Raw genomic sequence first — 17,367 nt, 5'->3', positions numbered from 1 at the left:
TCATGCACCGTGTTAACAAAATTTTTGCATATAATCTCTGAGCGCCTCATTTTCTGCTGGACGACCTTGAAAAGGTAGGTTCCGGTCTTGGCGTTCTTCTTGTTGATGGAATATTAGGTAAGGAATTGTTCCACTAGCTGCAACCATCCGTCGATAGTCTCTCATGGTAGTTTGAAAGATCTTGCAGTCGGCCGCATCCGTGAGACCGTAAAGATCGACCTTGGCATAAAAGTTATTTATATGGTCCTGGCTTCTTCTAGAATGGCCGGGATGAATGGGCTTATTATTGCCGGAATCGCTCTCATCAGGGCCAAGGGCGCCGACTCGTTTGCCTCCTTCCGTTGGCTTCTTGCATTGACGTCATCAACCCTTGAGCAATGTCGGATTCTCTCCTTGGGTTGGGACATTATGATACCTTCTTTCACGCAGCGTGCTCTGGTACGCATTTCCACATATGGCGTCAAAATGATGCTGCTTCAAGACGAACGAATCAACTCACTAGTCTTAAGTCCATCGAACCGATCTTCAAGCCCTGGAACGAGAATAGTAGGGATCCTTTCCACGTGCTTGAAGGGGTGGAGAGGTGGGCTCCACTTTGTATCCTGAAAAACAGATAAAAAATATTAATTGACTCGCCTAGGGTGGACCCGATGATTACACTTCGACGCTCAAGTCAAATATTAGAAATGATACTTTGCAAATGCTAAAATATCACCCAAATTAGAGATATGTTACCAAGTGAAAAATACCTTTTATTTATAGGAGAACTTGACTACTAGTTTTTTGTAAAGTTTCGATGTGAGACAAGTGTAGAAGTGTGAAATTTCTTGTAGAGATTCAATATGGGAGAAAATTATAGAAGTGGTGCTCTAATTGAACTTTTCCCTTATTTGGGCCTTTAATGGACCAATTGGAGTTATGATCCAATTAGACACATTAGTATGCAAAACCTATTTTAAATCCTCGTTATTCATTGGAAATAGAGAAAAATAAGCTAACAATCCATCTCGTCCTATTTTCTAAAGACTAAAGGTGGGAATTCTTAAATTCCAGCTCAAATATGCAACACCACTAATATTATGTTTTCTCTTTAATTTAATGATCTCTAAATGTCTATTATGTACTCATATGGTTTAGATTATGCTTGCATGTTAGTATCTTGAAGGGAAAATATTTTATTCTTGTATCTTTGTATTTTCAGATATTTAGGAAAAATAGCATATATGGTGTATTTAGTTTAATTAGTGTCTTGCATGTGATTATCTAACTTTTGATTGTTGTTTGGTAAAAAGAATTGGAATTTTTTAATTAACTACTGAAAGTCTTTGTATTTGCTTCTTAAAGGAAAGGAATATGTTGATCCATGTCGAATTTGTAAAGAAAATAATATATCATGTATATGTAGTGTTCGAATGTTTGGGGAAAAATACTTGGGTGATGATTTAGTGTCTTGCATATTAAGATCCAACATTTTTATGTTAATTGGTGTAAGAATTATAAAACTACCTTTTAACTTGATGATCTTGAATTTTATACCTTAAAGACTTGTTTCAAAATAAAATAAGAACTTCTGTTAAGAATATGTATGTTTTTTCATGCATAATATCTCTAATTATTTGAGTGTAATTGTTTGATGGTCTTACTATGTGTATTTGAAAATTGTTATGTGATCTTATCTTGCTTATTTGTATTGATCATTGGGTGTGAGAATGAGAAAATAGTAGTCATATGGTTTAGATTATGCTTTCATGTCAGTATCTCTTAAAATATGGGTTATTTGTGGAAACTTAGATCGGTGTTTCCAAAGGGATTCCCCATATTTTTCCATTGCATGTATGTTTCATCAACGTACGAACGCATTGGGTTATCAAGGTTAAAAAATTTCACTCTATGGTCTTCGATAAAAGGATGGGAACATAAGGTTATAAAGGTGAGAACATCTCTCTGTAATTAATACAAAGATCAACACATAGAGTTATAAAGGTGAGAAGTGATCTCACTCTATGGGCTTGAAAAGAACAACGAAGAGGAATTCGATGCAAAACGGGAAGTATATGATTTATTTAACTATGTTGCAAGTATATATATAAATATGAATATGTATACATATGTGCTTCGTGCTTTGTGTATTCGATATTACTTCAAGATTCTCATTGAGTCCCCAAATACTCTCATATAGGTGTTGTATATTCGTAGGTATTCCCAACTTTGATTTGAGAAGTGAAGTTGTGATTGAGCTTTGGAATTGGGAATAGTTCAGATGAAAGGGATGTGGATTGTGTTGGCTCTCAACGTATCTATATTGTTCTATTTGAATAATATTATAGTGAAGACTTTTGGTACGGTACTAGGTATGTACTATCGATCGCTTCCTCCAATCATTGGGAATTATTAAACACAATATGTGTTATCGTAAGTCAGATTACCGTGTTTTTGACATGTAATCAATAGTCTGTATTTTTTAAAAGAAAACAATTTTTACCAAACTTATCTTTAAATTCTCTTCATCTAGTATTATTATGTGTACTGTCCCGAAGTTTTGAAATACTTTTCATACTTGTGTCTTATTTTTAAATCATGAAATTTTACGAGTCTTTGCATCTCTTGGTTGTGACCTGACAAGTCTTTTGCATGATTTGGATGAGTGAATGATTTTTTATAAATTATTGTTTGCTACAACTCCACTAAAACAGGGTGAGTCTAGAGTCTACTGTTCAAATCAAAGTGTTACTCACGTAAATAACTTTGTTCCATTTGGACTGGGTTTTAAATTCATTGTTTTGTGTTGACATAAACTTTGGTAGCCTTTGAGATAGTAAGGAATTTGCAAGGAAATTTCAAAATTCCACGGTATGCTGATTTTTGTGAATTATTTAGTTAGTCACGTATTTCCGCCTAAGCTTATTTCTCATCAAGGGAAGAAGTTTTTACATGATGTGAATTATTAATTTTTGGAAGAACCCTTTCTGTTTAGACAATGGAGTGACCTGGTGATTTGGAGGTGCGTCTGAGAAAGCAAGCAAAGAGATATACTCATTCATTGCCATGGTTCAGATTAAGCGAGACATTACGGAGGTGAGTGAACAGCATGAAAAGTGCTTCAATCAGGTTTATTTTGGTCATCTTTGTTTAATGATTCTCAGAAATTTTTGTTGAGTTGTGATAGATGCCAGCGTGTGGGCAATATTTCTCAGCGGCACAAACTTCCATTAAATACTATGATCAAAGTAGAGCATTTCAATGTAGAGGTGAGTTCCGGACGGAATTTCGGTATTTTGAAATATTCTGAATCGGGATTTCGGGATTTGGGATAGGAATTGAAAATCTCAATTCCGTCCCAAACCGTTTAATTCCAATATATCAGGATCCCTAAATATTTTGAGAATTCGGAATCGGAACCGGGAAATTCCAAATTTTGCGTAAGAAATAGAGCAATTTTTTTTGCATTTCCTAAAATAAAAATAAATTGCAACCTTTAATACTATTGAAACAATAATAATGTCAATAATAAAGTCATCTTCATTAACAAAGACATAAAATGTTGGATTAGGTCAAAAATAAATACCATAACAAAATCTATGAATGCAAATGCATTGCAAAACATTAAGCTAATAACTCCAAACCTCTTAAATTCAATTCAAAAAAAAAAATTCAAGATCACCATAGTACAATGCTTGACTTCTAACATAGCAATGGGCCTATATCATCCTGTAATCTGCAAACATAGATAATTAATTATTGAGGTTTTAATGTTCACCATTCTAATACAAATATAAAAATGAAAGAAAAAATAATATATAATTAATTTATATTTCATTACATACATGAAATTACATCACTAAAATTTGAAGTCAAGAGTTTGTGAATCGAGAACAAACGAATCAGCTCCAAGTGCTACCAACTCTATAAGAATAAACAAAATCATAAGTATAAGTACCATAATATCATTTAAAAGTGTGGATGAAAAATAAATGAGAAATATAAGAAAAATGAATTTACCTTTATCAAGTTTATCTAGCTCGTATAAGTCCTCTTCCACATATACTGGATTTCAATTTGATCGAAACCAATCTTGAGCATAAAGAAGAGCTTAAGCAATTCTAGGAGATAAAGACCTCCTAAAAGCATCAAGAGTATCTCCTCTCGTGCTAAATGAAGGCTTTAAAGCAAAACAGACTGGAATTGCTAGAACGTCACGAGCCACATTTGAAAAGAATTGGAAACCTATGAGCTTCAACTTTCCACCACATCAAGACATCAAAGTCTAGCCGACCTTGTTTTCAATACTCATTCAAGTACTTATCCTAATGGTACCTTTCTTTTTTTATATTTTCTTTTATTGGACTTCTTAAACTGATCATCAAGATCACATAAACCATTTGGACTCGAAATCTGAAGTGAATAGTCATTGCTTACTGTTCGACCGAAACTTGATCAGACCGCACCACCATGGATTAGAAACTACTCATCAAACAAATCATTAAAATCTTTATGAACTCCTTGCCAAGTTTCTCCACACATTGGATTTACATCCTGGCCCCTGCGTAGATAGTGAAAGGTACATCTTGTCAAATAAAAACTCCATATAAGCCCATTTACGACGTAAGCCTCAATACAAGTCGTACTTCTACTTCATTTGTTTCAACTGACCCCCAATCTAGTTGAATCATAAGATAATTTAATAATAGTAACTTAACTATTAAATAAGTTCTTAGTCAACGGGTTACACCATTAATGAGGATACCGAACTTTCCCATCTGAGAGTAACAATACTCAATGTATGTGTACTGCGTCTCATCAGTAATCGGTATTGAGATATCAACATACAAAAGTGGATGCTCGTATAGATAAGTTCACTGAACTCCCTCATCCTAGAAATCTCAAAGTTGTTCCCAATTATCGAGTAGTGGCTTCTATAATATAGTTGTACACCATTAATCCTTAAGGCCCATACATCACCGTGGCTTGACTAGAGGATCAACTGCATCGTGACATGTCCCTGAGCCTCACTGAAGAATGCTCTAAGGGCCAATGTTCGTGCATTCTGAAATCTAGTGTGAAATCTGTGAATTGTAGTAAGCGATTTGATCGCTTGATTAGTCATGGATGTCCTGTGTGTTCTAGAAGTTTGTAATCGACAAAGTCTCTGGCCAGAGTTGATTGTGTGATGATTAGAGAAACAATTTTCTCTCGGTGGACCAATGCATGTAGTTCAATCAGGACATATGAATTGACAAGACCGTATTGTATGTTAACTATATCATACAGTTCTTGTAAGCACTTCATTTAAAAAGTTGAAATTAGCTTATTCGTAATAATAACTCTAGGGATGATTTTACATCAAAATGTGTTGTGTGCCCACTACTAGCTTACACCTAAACCTCGAGGGTCACGCTTCTCATGTACTTTACATCACTTGATATCCTTGATTATAAAAGACCGAGAATAATTTATTAATCTTAGCATTCGTAATTATTGATTATGAATGAGAATGAACGAAAAAAAAATTAAGCGAAAATTTAATGAACTTTCTAATTTTGAAAGTTTCCTGATTTAGCAAGTCCACTGAATTAGGGTTTCCAATTTTTTAAATTAGATATTTACAATTGGCCCTTGTATTGACGAGAACGTTATGGTGACAACGAAAATATAATTGTTATATCTTTCTGGTCATCGATTTGTGAGACGAGCAAAGGAAACCTATTGGACTTAAGATATTTGGCCCAGTCCAACTTAAGCCCAGTAGGATTAAATCCCAAGACCCCATAAATACAGATTAATGGAGTCTTGAGAACAAGAAGAAAAACCTATCAAGAAACTTGATACGCGTAAAACCTACGTATGACAAACCGCAAGTGTACAGTATCGCGTTTTGTAGAATAGTGAATTCCAGATATCGATCCACAGGGAATTAAGTTCCTAAATTTACCAAGTACCGTAATTATACTATCCTAAACTTAATCTAGACATACGAAAGAATGGGGGATGAAGCTAAAAAGAAAAGAAACAGAAATAAAAACAACGGTCCGCCAGTACAAGCGAGGAATTCCGACGTGTGCTGGCTTCTATGGTAAAATCCACCAGTGTACTATCGATAAAGATCTACAAATCTGAATCTAATGTCAATTCTATTGTAGCGCCCCGCCCCGAGTAGCAGGCACCTCGCGGCGGAACACCACTCAACATGCAGTACATTCAATGATCCTAAATATGCTCCTCAAAATTGCGATGATCAAAACATTAAACCCGCAATCTATACTATCGTGTTTACAAAAGGAGGTTCTATTACAAGTCGACTTCGACACCACTTACTCGATTACAAAATTCTCGATCAAAGGATTTCTATACGGAACATAAATCGAGATGCCTCTCGACGAGACTAATCGGAGGCATACAAGAGCTTTAACTCTTAGTATGAAAATTTAGGTCTAAGTCTTTCTTTTACCTGCGCATATTAATTAATATCAGAAAGGAGAAACGAATAAGTCCGAATGACTTAGTGAAAAACATATGATCCATGAGTATGATGAGAATCAACATAACAGAACATATAACGAGAGACTTTAAAAGAATTTCATTAACAAGAATTTCATTAACAGAAGTGTAACATGTACAAGAGTGTAACATGTACGGCTTGAGTTCAATATTTGGTGGGGTCTCCAACCTTGTAACTCCCAACAAATAAAATCATATCACATCCTTATCCCTCCAATCCGTCCCGAGTGGCCACTCGGTCGGAAACAGGCAAGAGGCACGACTGGAACGTGCCGATCCGGCTCAGGAACGTTTAACTCCAAACGAACGTGAGTCCGAACCATCAGGAGGTACCATTCGGGAGACCAGTCATCGTCAGCCCAATACTGCCCGATCGTCTTGCCGAAATGGTCCTAGGGCCCAGCTCCCCCAAGAGCGTCCTCAAGGGTGGGGACAGTAGGTTCAAGAATCAATATCATTCCTTTTAGGAATATCAAGTCATTCATTTCAAGAATCAATTCAAGAATCAAGTCAATCATTCACAAGATAAGTCACGATCATGATAATTGAATATCAAGCCTCACGAAAATGAACATGTTCAGTTCAGATTTCAATTCAAGCCAATGAAGAATTGTCGTGAATATGGAATTCAAGAAGAACAATAAATTCCATGTCAGGTTCCAAGAACGAGTATATCAAGATCTCAATGAATTCAATAAACATGAGATTCAAGTTCGAGCCAACAAAATATTTATTCTCAGAAAGCATTCAAGACAAGATTTTGAGAATAAATATAGTTCAATATCGATTCAAGGAAAATGTTCAGGCCAAGGAATCAAGTATAGGAATTAGCCGTGAACATAGCAACCAAGAGAATTGACAAGTTCAAGATTTAAAGAACAAGATCAAGGTTCCAAGTTCGAGCCAAGGAAACGAATATGCTCGCATAACATTAAGGATCATATTTCAAGAACAAATATAATGAAGGTATCGAAGGCTTCAATATGTAAAAAATATTCGGTTCAAACAAAGGAGATATTATGCGCAGGAAAGAAATTGGATAAGGAGTCATAGTTTCTCACCTGGAGTCCAATGCTAGTTCTATAGGTGCATCTTTAAGCTTAAACCTTGAGTGAGAGCTTTAGTACGCTCGACACCTATAAACATATTCATCACTTAACAAGATTCCAAATGCTAATATAATCGTATTATTCTACTATATCACATAGTCAAGTTCTTGAAACATTTGTTACGAATGTCTTGCTGCCACAGCTTATTCGAACAATCGTTACGATCACCTTACTTATTCGAATAACCTAAACGATATATCGAATTAAAGCTAACATCAGTGTCTACAGGTTTACTGAAGACTCTGAGCCCAAATTATCGACCTAACACAGTAATAACAGCCTCGGAAGATGAGTACATGAAACTGCCAGGTTTTTTTTTTTGAAAATTTGTTGTTGGCACAGTTTGTTTGAAAAATCATAACAATTAGCATGCTAATCCAAATTGATCGCATGATACGTCAAATGAAAGATAACAGAAAATCCTACGAGTTCACAGAAGGCTTTGATCACAAATTATGATCCCAACATATTCAAAACAGCCCCAAAAGATGACTACAGAAAACTGCCAGAATTTCGGATAAATTCTGTTTTCTGGTACAGTTTTGTAAAATTCATAACTATTTGTAAAGTTATCCAAATTGCCTAAATAATACATCAAATGAAACCTTACAACTTAATCTACAAGTTTCATGAAGGCACAGAGCCCAAATTATGATCCCAACATATCGAAAACAGTCCCGCAAGAAGATACTCAAAACTGCCCTGTTTCCGGCAGATTACTGTCATCGGATTCCGACCTCTAAACACGTATATTAAATATTCTAATTCGATACAATTGAACACTTACTTATAGTTTACGATGTCCTCTACGAGTTTCCTGAAGGAACTGATTCGAAATTCGCATTCGAAACCCTTCGATTTCGGCTCCGAAAACAGGTGCGGCAGCAGGTTTTGCTTCCCCAAAATCGCAGCGAGCAGGCTGACTTCTCAGCAAACTCCGGGGACCGCCGCCCGTGCAAACCATCAAGAACCACGACCAATAGAGAGCCAAACTCATTAGCTTTCTAACGATGGATCCTGATCAACGAGGTTCAATCTCAAAGGCCCCTAAACAATTATTTCTTTGAAGGCCTAACCGCTGAATTTCGAATTGTAAATGAACTTGTCTTCTTCGACCTATTCCGACCACCACCACCGATGTGAAGCTGATCTCTTATGGTTTATACCAGTGCCACCGGATTCTCGAAACTCTGTTCATAAAACGTTGCAGCACTTTTGAAGAATCAATTTGGGCTTTCTTCTTTCACCGCTCAATTCTTCAACCCAAACTTGATTACATCAAACCCTCACTTAGAAACTCAATATTTCCGATCAATTTATTTGATTCCAGCCAAGACTCCGATAGAGAGAATGGCGAAGATAGAGAATAAGTGAGCAAGAGAGAAAGAATGAAGAGAAGAAGATAGAGAGAAAGAGAGAGACGGTGAGGGAGAGAGAGGAGTTGGGGAGAATGAAGAAACGTGGCTGCAATTGATGATGCACACGTCAATCCATATCTCATTATAAATTATGAAAATTGGCTATAAGGCCAAATTGTTTTCTTAATTACCAATAGATGCCATAAGTTTAGATAATTACAATTCTACACTTCCCATCAAATTCGGGATATATTATAATTCAATATCGACACATATCAACTAAATAAATTTAATTATCCCTGACTTAAACAACTTACATATTTACGGGGTGTTACATCTATATTCGCTAATCCAGACGCTAAAGTACCCTAACCCCCGTCTCCAGTGTAGTTGGAGTCTACCCGCAGGTCCGACGTCTCCGTTTAGAACCTGATATTAAGAGAGCATTTAGGTCAAGTCCTTAAGAGCTACCCGAGGTGCATCCCGTCTCCATTTCCACAACCCGAGCTATGTTTTCCTAAAATCAAACAAGAAATCCACTCTCGAGTTCATTCCAATTTACAATCAATTCAATTGTTGGCCAAACAATCGAAACTATTTAATACAGAAAATCAAAGAACGACAAATAGATCACTGATTAGGAAATCAAAATCAATATATACAAGTTTTCATTTCCCTAAAAGAATATGCAAATTTCATTACAAACATCGCATCAAAACGAAGAACACGAGAATTCATACACTAAACATAAAGAAAAAGTTTATGAAAAACCCGAGTCGAAGCCCTCGTCGAAGCTTCCCGCGAAGAAATAGTGAAAACTGAAGAAAAACCTAAAAATAAATCTTGAGATTCAAAAATGAAAAAAGACCTTCTATTTAAAGTAAAAAAACAAAGAAAAATATATGGTCTCGATTTGTATGCCCAAATCGCGATCTAGGCTTCTTGAATCGCGATCTCCTAGAAAACTGTGCACCGCCTTGCCAGATCGCGCTACGGGATTGTAGATCGCGATCTGGTTCTTGATCAAAAAATCTTCTATGAGTCCCCCCAGATCGCGATACAGGAAGGCTGGATCGCGATGTTGGTCCTAATCAAAAAAACCTTCTGTAAGACCCCGAGATTGCGATACAAGAATGTTGGATCGCGATCTGGGCTTCTGCATCAACTTCAAACACTGTTTTGACCATTTTTAAGCCCACATTTGACAATTTTGCATTTCACAAAATTTGTAGACCTTGAAGTTAGCTTCAGAAGGCTGCATCAATCCGCTCAATCGGAGGTTGTATGCGAAAGTTAAGCTTGCAATACCAAACACTGCCACAATCCGCGAGAATGCACTTTTGCACGTGTTGGGTTTGATTTTTGGCTTCACTTCCAAAACCGTTTCGAATCGGCAAAAATAGCTTATCTTTACCTAAACTAAAAATAAAACAAAAACAACATAATTTATACAAATAAAGCCGAAAACTCGGACGAACGAAGACCAAAACTCGAAGAATTGATAAGTGAATTCATGCCAAATGAACACTTATCACCGCTCTCCCCTCTCTCCTCATTTTTGTCCGCCGCTGCTCTCCACAAGCTGTCGCCGCCGCCTTCTTCCGGCGCCCCCACTGACGTCCTATATGTTAGTAGTTCTTCTCCTTTAATTTTAATTCCATTTTATTCTAACATATGCATGTCCAGTGCCACGTAGGATGTATAAATCATGTACATATGAAACCTATGAGAAGGAAGAACCGGACAACAGTTTTCGCCACAGCATCACTGCCACAAGCCACCGCTGCTGCCACGCGCCGCCACCGACCACCATGACCTCGAGAACTACTGGAAGAGAAGGGGTATTACTAATAACCATCTCGATCTCCTATTGTAGCCTTGCTTCAAGACGTAAAAATAGTTTTACCCGTGTTTAGTTAAATTTATAATTAATTAGATTAATTATATCTAGATGCCTTTGAGAACTATTTGAATATATCATCTATGTAATTATGTGATTTGACTTGTATGCCAATAGGCATGTTTAATTATTTATTCAATTATGAATTTATTAAATATATTTATATACATGTTCATATGTGTATTTAGATTAAATTAAAAGCGAGCATGTTTGTGGTGATTGCAAGAAACAAGGTATATTGCAATTATTTTTTTAATATGCATGTGTTAGTATTTGTATAAAATCGTTTATATAAATAAAAATAATTTTTTTCCACTTTGTATACATGCCCGATCCCAACACTGGTATTAGTGCTACGGTTGCGCAATTAATTGTTATGTGTTTTATTCTCTTTTCTATAGCTTGTTTTGATTCGTTAAATTGATTAATTGTTATGTTATTTTGTTTGGATTTTAATTCTTAAAATTTTATTGAGTATTTTTTATATTTAATTAAGAAATTAAATTTGATTTAATGTCTAAAATTGGGTTCGAAATTTTGTTTTCTGCACTTGTTTTGCACTGCCGGTCTGCTCGATTGCTTCACCCGAGTAAATGTTGCAACGATTCAGCTGGACCGATTTTTTCGGTTTGACTAACCTAGCTCGCTGACTCAGTCCACTAGATTGTTCTAAACCGAACCGGTTAACTAGGAGCCGCATTAGTTTGGTAGAGTTGGTTCTATAAACGTTTTTGATTGGTAGGTTAGATTTGACACGTGAAAATTTTAAATTCGCGAGATTAACTTAGGTCTTCATCAAGTGTGAGGTAAATAAAACTTTAGGGCCATATTTTGATATCATTGATAGAAATGTAATCGAGCTAGATTAACTACGGGTTACATTAGGCTATTGGACCTAAAGCCCATTAAAGAAAAATATGTTTTCTCGTTTTTTTCACAAGAGGGTAGTAGAACATGATAAAATTAGTGGGAGAGCAAAACAAAATTAAATAACAATATTTCTAATTGTCTTCATTAATTACCAATAATCTCTAATAATTGTTTTCTTATATCATTCTGAGTTATAATGTCTAAAAATCCCATAATATCGATCATCGACCAAATATTCAATGGCTCTAACTACAAAGATTGGATCAAGAACCTAAAACTCGCGCTTAACTTTGAAGAGCACCCCTATGTGCTCAATGAGAGACCCCGTGCTGCTCTCCTTGCAGCTGCAACTGTTGCTGAGACTGCCACGTATGAAACGTGGAAGAAGGACGACATCCATGCCAAGTGCTACTTGCTAGTATTCATGGTGTCGGACCACGCGATGAAGTATGAGTCTCACTCGCATGATTTGACATCAAGGCTCATCTTGAAAGCATGTATAGTGAGAGTACTAGAGCATCAAGGTGCGTATCTACAAAGGACTTGATCACTATGAAACAACGCAAAGGGGATTCGGTTCACGAGCAATGTTTCAAAATGATCACTCTCCTTGACAAGTTGGTGAACCTTGACGTCACCCTCCCAGCCGAGATCTCATTGGATTTAATCCTACTATCCCTTCCAAGTTCGTATGAATCATGCACAGTGAACTTCAACATGAAAAAGCTCTATCTTCCCTTATATGAGTTGATGAACAAGTTGGTCAGCTACAAGTCCACCATCAAGAAGGGGAAATCTGTTCTCATTGTTGCCCCTTAAAGACAGAAAAGTTCTTTCCAGAAGAAAAGAAAGGAAAGAAGATTCGGGCCACGCAACAAGATGGAGAAGAGAGAGACTAGTGGAGTGTCTCAGGACAAGGTTAACAAGAAAGTTGATGACGCTTGGCATCACTGTGGAAGAAAGGTCATTGGTGTTGTAACTGCAAAGTCTATCTAAACTAGAAACGTTCTGAGATAGGTACGTATTTTATAAAATGAAATTTGTCTATAAATTCTTCTTCTTGGGTATTGGATATCGGTTGTGGCTCACATCTTTGTAACGATTTGCAGCTCATGACAACAAGTACGAAGCTTACAGTGGGTGAGACCTACCTAAGGATGGCCAATGGAGCAAGAGTTGTTGTTGAAGACATAGGGACTATTTGTTAGAGTAGGTGACCAACAAGCCACCTTGTGGTTGTGGTCTTTCATTCATTATTGTGATAAATAATCATTTTTTTTCATATTAATGATAAAAACCCCTTTGGTATTCTGTATCTTTGTCCCTTTTCATAAGAATAGTTGTAGTCCTACAGTTATTATAATTACTGATAATTGATCTCGTAGAATTATGAGATATTTAGTTAAGCAATTTAATTGTTAAACCATGTTCCTAGTTAACGGGGATATCAACCTTTCCCATTCGAGAGTAGCACTTAGTGCATGTGTATTCCGTCTCATTAGTGATCGGTATTATGATATAGTCATACATAAGTGCGTGCTCATAAGTTGATGTGTTCACCGAACTCTCTCATCCTAGAAATCTCTAAGTGTTTCTAAATAATCGAGTAGAGGTATCTATAACATAGTTGTACACCATTAGTCCTTAAGACCCAGACATCACATGGACTTCACTAGAGGACCAGCTGTATCATGACCTGTCCCTGATTCCCATCAATGACCGCTTCAAGAGCCAGTGTTCGTGCAGTCCGAAATCTAGTGGGAGGTCTGTGCATTTTAGTCTGTGATTTGATCGCTAGAATACTCTTGGGTGTCCTGTATGTTCTTATAGATTGTAATCATTAAGTTGTTGGCCATAGCTCACTATGTGATGATTAGGGAATGTGGTTCCCTAAGTCATGCACAAAATGATTGATATATATATATATAATGATCGCACAGTTATTGAACTATAAACGAGGTCTCGATGAATCAATGCCTCTAGTTCAATCGGGGCATATGTATCGAAGGGATCGTACTGTACGTTAACTATATAACACGGTTCTTGCAGGCACATCATTTGTATCTTGGGAATCATGATGCATAGTTGCTAGACGCCAAACTTGATTCGTTGCATGGTTAAGTTGAAACGAGCTTCATCTTAATTATAACTCTAGGAACGAGTTTAAACCACAATGGGTTGTGGGCCCACCACGGCTAACTTACACCTGAACCATCGAGGGTCACATGTGTTCTCGCAGTTTGTAATCGAGAGAGTCCCTGGCCAGAACTGATTGTGTGATGATGAGACAAATGATTTTCTCTTACTTATGCACATACATATTATATTAATGAGAACGTTCGCACAATTATTTATCTTCAATAGAGGTCTCGGTGAACAATTGCCTCTAGTTCAATCTGGACATATAAATCCAATGGATTGTACTGGACGTTAACTATATTACAAGGTTCTTGCAGGCACTTCATTTCATCTAGGTAATCATGATGCGTAGTTGATAGGCGTCAATCTTGATTTCTTGGGCAGCTAAGTGAAAATTAGTTTCTTCTTAATTATAAAAGATGATCACTCTCCTTGAGAAGTTGGTGAGCCTTGATGTCACCCTCCCGGCCGAGCTCTCGGTGGATTTGATCCTACTGTCCCTTTCTAGTTCTTATGAATCGTTCATAGTGAACTTCAACATGAACAAGCTCGATCCACCATTGGATGAGTTGTTGAACATGTTGGTCAGCTATGAGTCCACGATCAAGAAGGAGAAATTTGTTCTCCTAGTTGCTCCTTCTGCGAAGAAAGGTTCTTTCCAGAAGAAAAGGAAATAAAGGAGTTACGGCCCGAGCAAGAAACTTGAAAAGGGCGAGTCGAGCGGAGTGAAGAATGACAATGTCACCAAGCAAGTTGATGATGCTTGCCATCATTGTGGAAAGAAGGTCCATTGCCGACGCAACTGCAAGGCTTAACTCGATCAGAAACGTTCCGAAAAGGGTACGTATTTAATTGAAGTTAATTTGTCCGTTAAATCATCTTCTTGGCTATTGGATACTGGTTGTGGCTCACATCTTTGTAATGATTTGCAGCTCATGACAAGAAGTAGGAGGCTTAATGTGGGTGAGACCTACCTAAGAATGGGCAACGGAGCAAGGGTTGCTGCTGAAGCCATTGGGACGATTTATCTTTCTGTTTTGGATTCTAGTTTTTCCATTGTTTTGAACAATTGTTTATTTGTTCCGTCACTTATTCGAAACCTTATTTCTATTCCTGTTTTGGATAATGAAGGTTTTACTTTTGTTTTTGGAAATTCGATTTGCATTATACAAAAGGATCAAAATATGATTTGTAAGGGACAACTTATAAACAACTTATATGAACTAAATTAAATCCAAGTGAAATACCAATTAACGTTATATCAGCAAAACGAAAATATATAAGTCTTAACCCCGCACAACTTTGGCACGCTCGACTGGGTCATATTTTCTTGAGAAGGATGAACGAATTTATAAGTGAAGGATTGTTCTCCTTGGAGGACGTGAAATCACTTCAAACTTGTGTATCCTGCCTTAAAGGAAAAATGACCAAAACTCCCTTCAAAGGGAAGATGGAATGAGCCGAGGGTCTTTTGGATTTGATCCATTCAGACGTGTGTGGTCCACTAAGCGTTAGTTCTAGGGGTGGTTTTAACTACTTCGTTACTTTTACCAACGATTATTCTAGGTATGGTTTCGTGTACTTGATGAAGTATAAGTCTGAAACTTTTGAAAAGTTCAAAGATTTTAGACACCAAGTAGAAAACCAACTCGGTAGACGTATTAAGAAACTACGATCCGATCGTGGCGGCGAATACTTAAATACTGAGTTTATAGACTATCTTAAAGAGAATGGGATTCTGTCTCAATGGACTCCTCCTGGAACTCCTCAACTTAATGGAGTTTCCGAACGTCGGAATCGAACACTGTTAGACATGGTTCGATCTATGATGGGGTTCACCGAGCTACCGGCATACCTGTGGGGTCATGCACTCCTAACTGCCGTGTATTTGCTGAATAGGGTTAATACCAAAGCAGTTAACTCCACGCCTTATGAACTTTGGCACTCCAGGAAACCCACGTTTAAACATATTAGGATATGGGGTTGTCCCGCTTACGTGAAGCGGCTAGTGGGAGATAAGTTGGATAGAAGATCCGACTTATGCTATTTTGTGGGGTATCCCGAGGATTCCATGGGATACGAATTCTACTATGTTTCTGAGGCAAAGGTGTTCGTCTCGAGAAATGCCGTGTTCCTTGAAAAGGAATTTCTATCGGATAGAAATGGCAGTGTAGTTGATCCCGAAGAAGTTCGAGAACCACAATCTGAAGTTCAAGCACAACAATCAGATAATGAACCAATTCAACAAACCACTAATATACCTCATGAACCATTGCTGCGTAGATCCGAAAGAGTTCGGAGAGCGCCCGATAGGTTATTCCTCGTTGATGAAGTTGACCAAGGATGTGATCCTAGAACTTTCAACGAAGCAGTATTGGATACAGACAAGGGACATTGGCTTAATGCCATGAAATCCGAAATGGACTCTATGTACTCCAACAAGGTATGGACCTTGGTAGATCCACCCGAGGGAATCGTTCCCATAGGCTGCAAGTGGATCTATAAGAAGAAAATTGGAGTAGATGGAAAGGTATCGACCTACAAAGCTAGATTGGTAGCGAAGGGTTATACTAAAAGCAAGGAGTTGACTATGAGGAAACCTTCTCTCCAGTTGCTATGCTCAAGGCCATTAGGATTTTGCTGGCCATCTCTGCGTGGTATGACTACGAGATATGGCAAATGGATGTGAAGACCGCTTTCCTTAATAGGGACATTGAGGAAGAAATTTACATGGCGCAGCCGGAAGGCTTCATATCTTCTGGAGATGAGCAAAAGGTTTGCAAACTCCACTATCCATTTATGGATTGAAACAAGCATCCCGTAGTTGGAACAAAAGGTTCGACACAACTATCAAAGAGTTTGAATTTGTGAAAAACCCGGAGGAACCTTGTGTCTACAAGAAGGTTAGTGGGAGTGCAGTGACTTTCCTTGTACTTTATGTTGATGACATACTACTCATTGGGAATGATGCAGGGATGTTACAGTCAACTAAAGTATGGTTATCCACACGTTTCTCGATGAATGATTTGGGAGAAGCATCCTACGTATTGGGAATACGGATCTATAGAGATAGATCGAGGAGATTACTTGGCTTGTCCCAATCCATGTACATAGACACCGTTCTTAAACGGTTTAACATGGAAGAATCCAAGAAGGGATTCTTGCCAATGTCCCATGGGGTTCGTCTCTCGAAATCCATGCGTCCTCAAACGCAAAAGGAAATCGAGGAGATGAAAAGGACACCTTATGCATCCGCTATAGGAAGCATAATGTATGGCATGCTATGTACACGACCTGATATTGCGTATGCTGTGAGCGTCACAAGCAGATATCAGTCCGACCCCGGCCCAGCCCATTGGAAGGCTGTGAAGGACATTCTCAAGTACTTGCGAAGAACTCGAGATTTGTTTTTGGTCTATGGGGATACCGAGTTGAAATTAGAAGGCTTCACGGATTCTAGTTTTCAATCGGACGTGGATGACTCGAATTCAAACTC

The 17,367-nt window shown here is 37.6% G+C and overlaps 1 long non-coding RNA gene across 1 annotated transcript; it reads right to left on the bottom strand.

Annotated features, from left to right (window-relative positions):
* Nucleotides 1-7,152: 7,152 nt before the first annotated feature.
* On the bottom strand, nucleotides 7,153-9,292 carry LOC148770576 (uncharacterized). Its single transcript, XR_016031411.1, has 2 exons — nucleotides 8,392-9,292; nucleotides 7,153-7,631 (listed from the first exon to the last, which is right to left on the bottom strand). It is a non-coding gene; the product is annotated as an uncharacterized LOC148770576 (long non-coding RNA).
* Between the last annotated feature and the right edge of the window lie 8,075 nt (nucleotides 9,293-17,367).

This window comes from Erythranthe guttata, chromosome 5 (assembly GCF_056151865.1).
Source record: "Erythranthe guttata isolate IM_541 chromosome 5, IM_541, whole genome shotgun sequence".
Classification (NCBI taxonomy): domain Eukaryota; kingdom Viridiplantae; phylum Streptophyta; class Magnoliopsida; order Lamiales; family Phrymaceae; genus Erythranthe; species Erythranthe guttata.
The sequence above is the reverse complement of the archived record's forward strand: the minus strand, read 5'-3'. Positions and strand labels throughout refer to the sequence as shown.